The 12,497-nt window shown below is 50.7% G+C and overlaps 1 long non-coding RNA gene across 1 annotated transcript in view; it reads right to left on the bottom strand.

The window, feature by feature from the left end:
- Nucleotides 1–1,114: 1,114 nt before the first annotated feature.
- LOC129547288 (uncharacterized) overlaps nucleotides 1,115–12,497 on the bottom strand; it is a 51,888-nt gene continuing 40,505 nt past the window's right edge. The window contains exon 3 of the long non-coding RNA XR_008684048.2: nucleotides 1,115–1,998. This is a non-coding gene — a long non-coding RNA (uncharacterized LOC129547288). The remainder of the gene's footprint in view (nucleotides 1,999–12,497) is intronic.

Raw genomic sequence — 12,497 nt, 5'->3', positions numbered from 1 at the left:
CAGAAGGACCCTGGCAAGGAGCCCAGTGCTGGCTGCAGGACTGGCTCTGGCACATTCTGTGGAGTCCTGGCCCACAGGATCCTCTCCTGCATCTGTCTCCCATGCACCCAGCAATAGCCACACCACCGATTAACCCCTCCACACAGCCTTTTCCTGCACCATTAACAGCCTGATGACTCAGCTGCTGACGTCCCCACTTTAGAGCGGAGGAAACGCAGGCACAGAGGGGTTTAGAAACACCCCACAGGCCACACAGCCCACCTGCAGCTCAGCGGGCTGACTCCAAAGGCCCTGTGGGCTCCCTTCATTTTTAGAAAAGAAGGTCTTAATACAAGCCACAAGGCCAGTACTTCCAGCATCCTAAATGTGCTGGATGTGGAAGAAGAGAAACCCTAAAAGGTTTGAGGGTCTGCACCCACAGAACCGCCAGCCCTGAGCGGAGCGGGCAGAGCCGGCTGCGGTGTGTGGGGTCAGAGACGGAGGAGCGGCCGGCCACCTCCAGGGGCCCGGGGCCCACAGGTCACTGGGGCGGGAGCTGGGCGGGGCGGGTGCGAAGCTGGAACCCCTGGACCTGAACCCTGGATTTGCCCACAGCCCCGGGGCCAAGTCACACCCTGAGACCTGACAGAGAACACCCACGAAAGGGCCTGAGCCCCAGCTCTGAGGACTCGGGCCGCGTGGGGGCAGAGAAGGGCTAGGGGCAGCAGAGCCCAGGGCCGCCCCCCAGGGCAGTGCCCCCCAGCGCCAGGGTGGGGTCTGCCTTCTCACACACCCCGGTCAGGTCCTGAGAGAGGACAGACACCCCGGCTCTGCACCCCGATGAGGAGCAGAAGGTCTCACCAGCAAGTGCTGCCCCTGGCCCCACGGAGCAGAAGTCCTGTCGGCCTGTCAGCCCCCTCGGGGCCGGGAGTGACCCGCACGGCTGCTTCCCGTGACAGACGCTCCTCCGGCCTCCCCTCCACGGCCCAGCCCTGCAGCCGCCCCAGCCGGGGCCCCGGCCCTGGGGGCCCAGCCTCCACGCACCTTACTGGGCCCCTCCCCAACCTGGAGACTTGCAACCCCTCCTCAAGACCCCCCACCTCCTCCCAGGGCCAAGCCCTGGAGACGGCCCGTCCTGCCGCAGGGTGGGCGCAGACCCGAAGCGGGAGGGGAGGGTCTCCCTCACAGAGGCCCCCCCAGAGGGACCAGCGCCTCTCATTCTCTGCTTCAGGGCCTGGGGTTCTGCTAGCCACGGCCCCCAGGCCAGCCTGCATGATGACCTGTTAGCTTTGCCTCAGCAGGGAAGAGACTGCAGAGTGCAGAAGGGAGCCGGCAGAGGAGGAAACCATCACCTCACACGAATGACTCGCCTCATCCCAGTGAGGCCCCCGCGAGCGACCAGGGCAGCTGTGCTTTCCCAGGGTTCCTGGTGACAAACCTGCTGTCCGCCGGGGCCACCCCATAAAGCAAGACCTGGAACCCTGGCTCCTGACCAGGCACTTCATCCCTCCCTCCCGTGTGCCCTGGCATCATTTGATTCTCCATTCCTCAAAAGCTTGCAGAGCACCCCGGCCAGAGCCCATCCGGTGCTAGCTGGTTCCACCTGGGGCTCTGGACCACTCGCTCTTCGGGGTCTCAGCACCCAGAAAAGTAGGCATGGCACCTCTGGTCTGGCTCTCTCTCATCAGACAGGTCTCCCCACATGGCTCCAGTTCAGAACCAGCCCGGAAAGTTCCCTCGTCCGCCTCCGGTTTGCAGAGACAAAGCCAAGGAGACCATCAGCTCCTCCATGAGCACAGGCGAGACGCTGATTTATTTCCCAGGTGGGGAGCATCGTGGAGGTGCTTCAGGGGCTCTCAGGAGGGAGCGATTTCACCTCAGGGTGTTCCACTGGCTGGGCTGCAGCGCACAGATTTACTGTTCCAGGAAGAACGGGGACAGGACTGTGATAAACTACGGGCTGGAGGTGGCCAGAAGAGGTGGAGAGAGCTCGGCATCTGGAGAGATTTGTGGAAATCTCTAGAAAATAGAAAAAAAAGCGCCCTAGTTTAAAATATACTAAATGATTCCCGCCAGCCTATTCCCTTCCCATCAACTCGCAGGAACACTTGTCCACGTCCTCCCAGAATCCAGAGAAAGACGAGCCCAGAGAACCAGCTCTCCCGGTGGCCTCTTGGCACGGTGTTCCCGGCTGCTCCATGGCCTGGGGAAGCAACACTGATGATTATTTCACCGGAGAGCCTTTCTGTGTGCCTCGCAGATGCCTCCCAAACACTAGTACTTATTGCCCATGGGGATGCTCTGAAGAAGGCGTCTCTATCACCCTCATTCCCAGGTGAGGAGCTGAGGTTGTGAGAAGTTAAAGAACGGAATGAGGTCACAGAACCAGGTTCATCTGACCGCAAACTGATCCTCTGAAGTGCCGGGCCAGGCTGCACCAGCAGTGACCCAAGTGGCCCAAGATGAGGGCCTTTCCCTGTAAGACTGCTTGGGAGTCTCCCTGGCTCAGGATGGATGCCCGAGCGAGGGGTGCAGACCACCGGCAGGCCCATCCTCCGCCCTCAGAGCCCCTCAGTGTCACACCTACGCCTTGACAGAACGCGTGCTGCAGCTGCTGCTGCTGCTGAGTCACTTCAGCCATGTCCAACTGTGCGACCCCATAGACAGCAGCCCACCAGGCTCCCCTGTCCACGGGATTCTCCAGGCAAGAACACTGGAGTGGGAGAGTGCGTGCCAAGCCACCACTGTATCTAATCCTAAGGAAGGAAAAGGGTCTGTCCATCCCCATTTTTCAGATGACACGAGGGAGACCCAGGGCCTCCCAGCAGAGGGGACACCACACCAGGCCTCTGGGTGCAGGCAGTGGAGCGGAGGTATGGGGGAACACACTGAGGCCTGGCCTGCTGGGAAGCGGGTGGGCGCCCAGCACACAGGCAGAGGTGGGGCTGCCCAGGGGGAGCCTGGCAGGCGGGGGCCCCAGGTGCCCCCAGCCTCTCCTCTAGCCTCAACACCCCACACTGTAGCCTGACCAGCAAGTCAGCTGTGCTCCGTACCTTCCTGGGGCCCATCGACTAACTCTGATCAACCTGGTGCTGCCAGCTCCAGCCTAGACACCCCAGAGGAGGTGGGGCAGTGGGGAGACCTCTTCTGGACCCAACATCCACGGAGCAGTTCTCCCGTGCCCGCCCTGCGACCTGGGTACTCAGGGAGGGCAGTGGGGCTTGGAGAAGCAGGGTGAACAGCCCGAGCCCGTGGGCCTGGGCCCTGGGAACCTGGGCTCCTGTCCCACCTGGACTGCCAGCTGGAGGCACCCCTGTCCACCGCCACATTCTCTCCATCAGAGCAGGCGCTGCCAGATAGAAGGTCCTGCCTGGCTCCCATCTGCATGGTGGGGTTCCCAGGCACAGCCCGAAAAACCTGGCCCAACCAGGCTGAGCAGGACCCTCTCAATCAGAGGCCAAAGGAAAGCATCCTGTCTGGTGGAATTTGAGAAATCTCCCCCAAAAAGCCCCCACAAGCACTTACATATGTCTAAATTACAACATGTATGTATCATTTCTTTGTGTTATTCATGAGCCACCAAGACCCCTCAAGCCGGAGGTTTCCGGCAGTTCTCTCATCCACAAGATGGGAAAGGCAGCCCGCAGAGAGGGGTGAGGGCACCACTCGGTGTGGGGGAAAAGGAAGACGGCCTCCCCTCACCCTCCTCTCTGACCTTCCTGCAGCCCCGCCAAGGCTATGCTCATATTTTCACTCCACAAACGGCCACAATGGAGAGGCAGCTGGAGCCAGGACGCAAATCGGGGTCATCTGACTCCTGAACTCTTCTCCCACAAAGAACTGCAAGGCAGAAAGGATGAACAGTACAGTAAAACTGGAAATGAGTAATAAACATTTAATTCTTAAAACCTAATCCTTTGGAGCTTTTTAATTTTTTTTTTAATTTAAGCTCTGAGATTAAATAATTTCTGCACACTACTTGGAAAAGGACAACAAAGAGTTTGTTCACATCACCATGCCCCAAACGATGGGATCCCTGCAAAAGTAGACTCAGAGGAAAATCAATAACCTTGCTTAATTTCATTACTGAACAAGAATAAAAGGAAATGAACTGAGCGTTCAATTCTATACACTGCAAAAAAAAAAAAATAGATAAAATGTAGCATAAGAAAGTCAAAGAAAGCAAGAAGCTTCAATAAAGAGGCTTCTGTCCTAATCCGAGAAGAGGAATATCCAGGTTCCTGCTTCATGTAAATGTGGACTATTTGCATAAAATACAACAATATGGGTGCTCAAGAGTATTTTGTAGACAACTTTGCTGATGGAACCTGTTGAAATACACATTGTCAGATGCTTCCTTCGACTGAAACAGGAAATGGACGCTGCCCCTCAATGCGGGGAACAGAGCAGACCTGTGACTGGAGGTCACCACCCACACCCAGAGCAGTCCAGGTGCAGCACCGACTCTGCTCACACTCTCTTCCCCACATCTGAACTCCAGCTGTCAGGTTCACAGGCTAAAACGCCCTACATGCATGGTTCTGTAACAGGCTAATTGAAAGGGGAATTGGTGATGATGAAAACGTGAAGGTGAACTCGTGCCAGCAATTAATAATGACTAATTATTAAAGTGGTTTTTTTCACAAAAAATGTCTATGGGAAGAAAAGTGTTAGTCGCTCAGTCGTGCCCGATCCTTTGCAACCCCATGGACTGCAGCTTCTTCCTCTGTCCATGAGAAGTAAATGGCACCATGAGAGGGCAGAGTCTCACTGGCGTGCGGGGGGAGGAGGTGCAAGCGCCTCTCCTGAGGCAGCCCCTTTGTGATACCAGCTTCCTTTCTGATGCCAAGCTTCTTCCTCTGTCCATGAGACTTTCCAGGCAAGAAAAAGAAACGGGAAGAAAAGGTTATACTGAAAGCAGAAATTCTGAATCAGGATCTATGGGCAGTCCCAGAGAACTTTCAGAGGACACAGCATGAGTCTGAGGAAGGATCTCACCAAGTCAACGCTGCGTCCCCCGAGGGCAGCCCCCACCCCGGCACTGGCCGCGTCCCCAGGAAGGCAGAGCAAGCGCGCGTCCCTCCACAGGACTGAAGCCTCCGCTTCAGTGTTTGTGACACTGACTCTTCTTCCTGCAGCTTATGAACTGCCAAGAGGAGAGGCCAGAAATTGGGGTTCACAGGACCCTCCAAAAGGCTACTATTGTGTTTAAGCCTAAAGTAAGCACACATCAGAGATTAAATTCTGTAAAACTTTACCCCAACTGGAAAGATTCCACACATAGCATAAGCAAGGCCAAAACAACTAGGAGGTGATGAGGAAGAAGGCAGGAGGAGGAGGGACAGAGCAAGGAGGGGGGGAGGAGGGGAACAACTCAGCTCATCACAGACAAAGGGCCACCGCTTACCTTGGACACCTCTGCCAATTAAATCTCAGGGTCACTCAGCGTGCCCCTCTAGACCTTCCCGGGTCATTCTCATCTCATGAGATCTGGTCTGGGTCCATAGCAATGATTGTCTCTGATAAATACATTTCTGTATTTGATTATAATTTATTTAACAACTATTAATATTAAAATATGAACAGCTATTTTATTTTTAACAGCTTTATTGAGGCATAATTTACGTACCATGAAATTCACAGAGACTGCTTGTAAAGAATGCATAATGTGTAATTAGGAGCTGAGCAAAGCTATTGTGCGAAACGGAACTCTGTGAAGTTGTTTGGGGACCTGCAATTCAGACACGCATGGAATGGGGCCCTCCCTGAAGAGCAGCTTCTGTACACTGGACACTTCGGTGACCTTCCTGAGAAAGAGCAAGGGCGTGTGGATTCCAGGAGGCAGATGCGTGTGTCCAGGAATTCCAGACATTCTAGCAGGCTGAAGAGCCCCGTTTCACTGCTCAAATTATTTCAGTGAAAGCTGTTGAAAGGGATTGTGGGCTATAATTAGAATAATACCCTGCAGGATTACATTCACAAATGTAATTGCACAATCATTTAGAGGTAAATGGCACCATGAGAGGGCAGAGTTTCACTGCAAGCGCCTCTCCTGAGGCAGCCCCTTTCTGATGCCAACTGAGCCAAGAGACGGTGCAAGGCGAATCTGAAGATCTTTCACTCCCCAACCAGCCTGTTTTGGGCCTCGGGCCACCACAGACTCCTCACCAACGGTGCTTCCAAAAGCTAGTTCGTGCGTCGGATGCTCAGTGAGGCCAGGCAAACCAAAACAATGGAGTTTGGAGCAGAGAAAGGTTTTACTGCAGGGTCAAGCGAGGAGAACGGGTGGCTCATGCTCAAAAAAATCCTAAACCCCCCCGAAAGGTGTTAGCAGAACATTTTTAAAGGCTCAGTGAAAGGGAGGTGTTCTAGAATAGGAGATCCAGTCATGCACTATTCTCTGATTGGCTGATGGTAAGGTAATAGGGTGGGAAACATGATCAATCCCTAGACGCCCATTGGCCTGGAGGCTATCTGCCATGATCATCAAGCATTTAATTTCTTCCATTTGATGGTGGTTTTCAGCATCTGAAAAAGTCAGGAAATATACATGAGATACTATTATCTGGGCACTTCAGAGAGGAGCTAGGACAGAAAATATGAGGAAGGGGTCTGACTCAGGAAGAACCCACAGGCTCCTGCTCAGTTACAATGAGTTTAAATACAACCCAGGCTGGACTTTTCAACCAGTTTCCATTAAACATGCCTTGAAAGAGACAATGGGTTTAGGATTCATCGGCTGCTTCTCATTTGGCTCACAAAAACCCCATCTGCGGCATAGACGTGGCTGCAAGCACAGTGCACCTGGCCACACTGAAAAGGTGTAAAGAACCTGCTGTCTCACTCTCCTGAAGCCTGGCGAATGTGGAGCCCTTCGGAGATTCTCAAACATCATCTAGCTGAAGATTCTGAGTTGCTCCTATTTCATAGCTGAGACCAACAGGGCGAGCGCACAGCTGGGCGTCCAGAGAAGTCTCGGCCTCGTTGCGCGCCATTCTCTCTGCCGTGCTTTCTTCATATCCACTTAGTGTGCTGTGATTTCCGTAACTTTGTAAGGTACTCCACACGCTTAAACGCACAACTAAGAAAAGCATCTTTTTTGGTCCAAGTGTCCTAAATTTTGTCCCAGAAAAAAAAATAGTAACTATATAAGTAGACTGCAACTTTGAAAGCCATGACAATAAATCGCATTAATTTGGACCCATTAATCTGGAATACGTGCTAATCCCATAGGCCTAGGAGGAAGCTTAGCTTTGAAGAGTTTGCTTTCTAAGCAAAGAAGGATGCAAACAAGCCACAGGAAGCATAGCCTACTTAGAAGCAGATGTTGTTCTTAAAGAAACAGGTGCCTGCTTTGAGTCCTAATCTCCCAGCTCACTCTTCACTGTAAACATTAACCAACTCTCCTGCTGCAGAGTTTGAAATTCCAGGTCCCTCACCCATTCCAGCAAGCAAGTGCTTCCAATACAGAGTTAAGCAAACGATGCGCCCCTGGAGATCCAACGAGGTCCAGAGAGGAGAAGGAACCAGCCCAAGGTCACACATCCTGCAGTTCCACAGCTGTTAGTGCCTCAAGCTCTGCCTCACGCAGATCAGGGTTCTAATCTCAACCAGTCTCTTATTGGGTCCCTTATTGGTCTCTGTGTGCTAATGTATGGAATGCAGATGAAGGCTGGAGCCTCCCCATGCCACGCTCTGAGATCCAGGTAAGACTGGCCCAAACTGCAGCTCCAGACTCTGCAAAGCGCCCTCCCCGAGATCTCTGCAAATCCTCCACCACTTGCACAGCTTCTTTTCCTACTGTATCCAACTCTGTCAACTTTAATAATATAATAGATATTTTACCACCAAAAGCAAATTTATTTGGGAATAGCTAGAAGAATTACAATTTGGGATATGCAAACTATTGTAAACCATAGGCAAATCCAGAAACAAAGAAAGGGAGCTGGCTTTTATGGGGAAAAGGGAGTTGGGAGGGGCTATAGTCACCAGAGTCTTCTGAAAGAAGCTGGAGGCTTCTCACTGGTGCTCAGATTGGCAGGGCAGTCAGGGTGGAGAGAACTTTCCTTCTTCCTGCTGGATAATAAAGTGGTTTGCTCCTTCCTGTCAGGATGTAGGAGCCCGTCTCTTCCTGTTTGGCCATACCTGGCCGGGAAGGAAAGCTCCCCCTACAGGACTTCTTCACTCCAATTTTAGCTGAGGTTTCTTTCACTCACTCCACAGCTCCAGTGGAAAGCCCGGCCCATCTTTAACTCACACACACTTGCAAATGTGCTAGACTTTGCTGAAGTGCGTTCTCTCGGGGTTCGGTTCCCTAGTAGCGCTGGGTGGGCAGCCTTCTGCACTCCCTTTGTCACTTGGTCAACTGCTGAGGGGAGCAGGGAGGTGGAATCACCTTGGGGCAATTCCCCAGAGAGGGAGCAGCAGCTAACACTCACAGCTGAGGGCGGGGTGTGAAGCAGCAAGCAGCCCAGTAACTCTGCAACCGTATCTAGCAGGGCACAGCCAGCATCCACGACACGGAGGGGGTATTAATAGAAAGGTGCTCTGAGGCTTCTCTCACAACAACACAGCCCCGCGCTCAGCACTGGGCACCTGGTCCTCACAGTGACCCGGCTCACGCCTCGGGGTGCCCCTCACCCACACAGCTCCTCTTCACACATTCTTGCTTCCTCACTCCCTCTTACTGCTGTTTCCCCTCCCGCTCTGGAACAAACAAACAAAAAACTTCATTTTCTTCTTTAGAATGGCCTAATCATTCTTTGCCTGAGCTGCTGCCAACGCCCTCTGCGTATGGTGACCACCAGTTTCAGCACTAAACACCCCACATCCCAGAAACCCCTCTGTCCTGGGCAAACTGGAAATTGCTCTTTCAGCTACTATGACTTTTCAAGGCTCCCTCCCAAATGGGCAGTAAGTCCGGTATTTGCTAACATGGCTAATCGTCTTTTCTTTTGGATCAGGAATGTGTGGTGAATTACATCAAATGCTGCTTCGGCCTCTATTAAGAGACTCACATGATTTAACCTGACAGTGGAGTAATTAGATTAGTATATTTTCCAGTGTTGAATGGTCCCTTGTTGCTGGAATAAGCTGTAGTTGAACACACTGTATGTTTTTTATGATCTCATGCTTGATTTGATGATATCCTAATATTTTGCAGGTAACTTGTCTTTAAATGAGGTTCACCTATGGTTTTCTTTTGCTGCCTGTGTCTGATGCTGGTGGCTGGAACAGACTCGCCTTGCAAGCTGAGCTTGGGAACATGTCCAATTTTCTCACACCCACTTCCTTCCTGCTCATCCTGAGCACATGAGTGAAAAATAAAAGAGAGATATTCAAGTATATAATATAATAAATTTTCCTAAAGATGATGAACTTAATTTTTGCATCCAAAAGACATAACATGTTCAGGAAAAATTGTGTTAAAAGTGATACAATTGAGAAACAAGAAAACAATCTTTGTGTGTTCACAGAGGGGGAAAAAGGCATTTTCAGAAAGAAAGAGGTTCATGAAATCACAATGGGCTCAGACTTTTCCTCAGCAATTTTCAATTCAGTGGATAAGAGAGAATATTCACAAACTGTAGTGAAAATGTGAACCTAAAATGCTATGATCATTCAATTTGCTATTTGAACAAAACAGCAACAAACATTATGAAAGAACACTAAGGAACTCAGTAAATATAGTACCCAGGAACTTTTCTTTAAAAATCTAATTTACAGCTATATCCAGGTAAAGTATATCTAAAGAAAAAGGAAGCTGGAGAAATCATATTAGAGGAAAAATATAGAAGGGTGGAGGGGGTAACGTAGGAGTCTCCAGAGCAAAGCTGAGGAAAGCAGTTTTAAAAGCAAACTGTGTATGTCTCAAGTTGTCCTTTAAATATAAAAATCAAGAGAGGCATTTTTTTAGCACAGAGAACTCAGGCAACATAGTACCCATGACTCTTGGAGAAAAAAATCTATTTCACAATAAAATAGAGCATCAAAATGAAAATAAATGGAAAAATCATTGAATAAATGACAAGAACTGACTATAATAAAATACAGAAAAAAAGAAACCCTGTAGAAGAGAATCTTAAAGTTGCAAACTTGGACAAAGTAAAAGAATAACTTTGTGAATAGAAATTGGCAGAGAATCTCCAGAAGAGAATAAACCTGCTAATTCCCTCATCCTTTAGAATCCAAAGCCAGCTCAGTTGTCTAGAACTGAGATATCCTTAAAAGAAAATGACTCCCAGCTCATACTGTTTTTCATAACTTTCTTTTCTTAATCTGAGGTGCTCTTTTAAGAGTGATGGACTATGAGGTGAAGAAATATCGTTTCCATCTCACTTCAAGTTTTTCATTGTTGCTATTAAATTCAACCAAAATTTGACAATTTTTTTTACATAGCATGTTGAAATAATCTCATTTTATCAAACTCTATGAATCTGTACACGTTCCTAGAGAGACATCTAGAATGACCACCACCTAATTTTAGCAATTATGCTTCCCTCTTTTGATTGTTTGTGATCATGCATCTTTATGAAATCAATAAAGGGAAGAAATCTAGAGAGAAAGGGAAGGAGAGAAGGGGCATGGCAGGAAGGGTTCGGGAACAGAACCGTGTCTGAGTTGATTGATGGCATTCACTGCTACAAGCACAGATAGAACCCCTGGGAAACGGGGACAGGTCTCCTATCTGAGGAACTAACCTGGTCAGACGACAGCACATAAAGCGGGCAGCCACATGGGGGAGCCGGCAAAGGGATTAAGCTCAGAGAGGAAGACAGAGAAACACATAAAACCAGAACAGCTGAGCCCCTGGATCAAGTCATGCCTGAGACCTAAGCCTTTCAGTTACTGAGTCAATAAATTGCCCTCTTTGCCTGATCCAGGCATATAATGATTTTCTACTGTATACAACTGCAAGCATTCTAAGAAAGCAGCCTCCAAAAGCCCTCTGGGTTGAGATTTGGGAATCCGATTATCCTACAAATGCTTCCCTGCGAAGCTCCTGACAGTACTCCTGATTACATGTCAGTTGCCCATCCTGTTCCCAAGGCTAATTGTCAAGTAAGACAGTAGCAAGTGGCAGAAGCCACTGAGCTGACACCGTGGATCAGGATGCTGCCTGTTCCCGCATGACGAAGACATGGCTCACCAGCCTCACCCAGGCTCCGCCACGGCAGGCGTGCCTCTGCTTCAGAAGAACTGCAAGACAGGACTTCAGCTGTCCCACCCACACCCAGGAAGGACATTCTGGGGTAGGAAGCAGGAAGAGCTTAGGCCAAGCATCAGCTGAAAGGTGACTGTGACACAGATCCAGGCTGACTTCCCCAAGAAAGATGGTCCTGTGGGAGTGTTGTGTGCCATCAGTCACAAAGGGCACTCTCAGTGAGAACAGTGAGTTAGGAGCCTGAGGCTCCCAAGGGCCCCAGGAAATGGAGCGGGGCTTCAGGTGAGAGGCAGCAGACTGAACTTTCTCCTGTAGTCTGCTGAGCCCGCACTGCAACTCTTGACCCCCCATCTGCTTTCCTTGACTTGTCATGGGGGCCTGCTCTGCTCAGTCACTCAGTCATGTCTGACTCTTTGCAGCCCCCCACAGACTATAGGCTCCTCTGTCCACGGGATTCTCCAGGCAAGAATACTGGAGTGGGATGCCATTTCCTCCTCCAGGGGATCTTCCCAACCAAGGAATCGAACCCACGGCTCTTGCGTCTCCTGCATTGGCAGGCAGATTCTTTACCACTGAGACATGAGGGAAGCCCCCATCATAGGGGCCTACCTCGGAGTAAAGAGCGGAAATGTGGCCCATCCCTGAACACCTTCAGCCCAGACCCTGGCCTGGCCAGTGTTCAGAACTGAACCAGCAAATGAATGAATGAATGAAGCAGGTTCTGTGCACCCGGCACTATTCTTGGCTCTGGAGGCCCCAGAAGCTTAAGGCAGGTGGGGTCCCTGCTCCATGGCACGTACATTCTTTCAGATCACACATCTCAACAAGAGAAAGAAGAGGCCATCTGGACAGGGGCCTAGCGTGGGGGACATCAGACTGCCTTGGGCAATCTCTGCCAGTTAGAATTGCCCAGTCTTCTAACTAGTGTTAAATGTCTCCTGTCTGAACCAATTTCTTCAAGTGTCTGCACCACGCCTGGCATTTGCAGGTTTCCCTGAGCAGCGGAGCTGACTCAAGAAAACACCACAAAAAGAGCTGGGGACAGGAGCCCAGGAGAACGTAGCCCTCTCCTCTCCTGCATTCCAACAGTGACAATTCATTCTGGTCTCCAATTGTTTGTTTCTGCAACAAGCCTTCCCACAGAGTTCTCATGTGGAAATGAGGCTCACCATCCATTTTACTGGAATCTAGAACACATCTATGGTCAGACTTGGGTGTGATACTTCAGGAGGGTTAGGACGGGTGGAGGTATCTATGCAAAGAAGCCCTCCCTTCCCCAGCAACCCGCTGTGAGGCTGAGTCCAGAAGAGCAAGTCCTGAGGGACCCCTTCTGCAGGGTCGTGGGATCCCCCCT

Source organism: Moschus berezovskii, chromosome 22 (assembly GCF_049115385.1).
Source record: "Moschus berezovskii isolate FMDL1 chromosome 22, NW_MosBer_1.0, whole genome shotgun sequence".
NCBI classification, from domain to species: domain Eukaryota; kingdom Metazoa; phylum Chordata; class Mammalia; order Artiodactyla; family Moschidae; genus Moschus; species Moschus berezovskii.
Note: the sequence above shows the minus strand (reverse complement) of the source record. Positions and strands in the feature narration are given on the sequence as shown.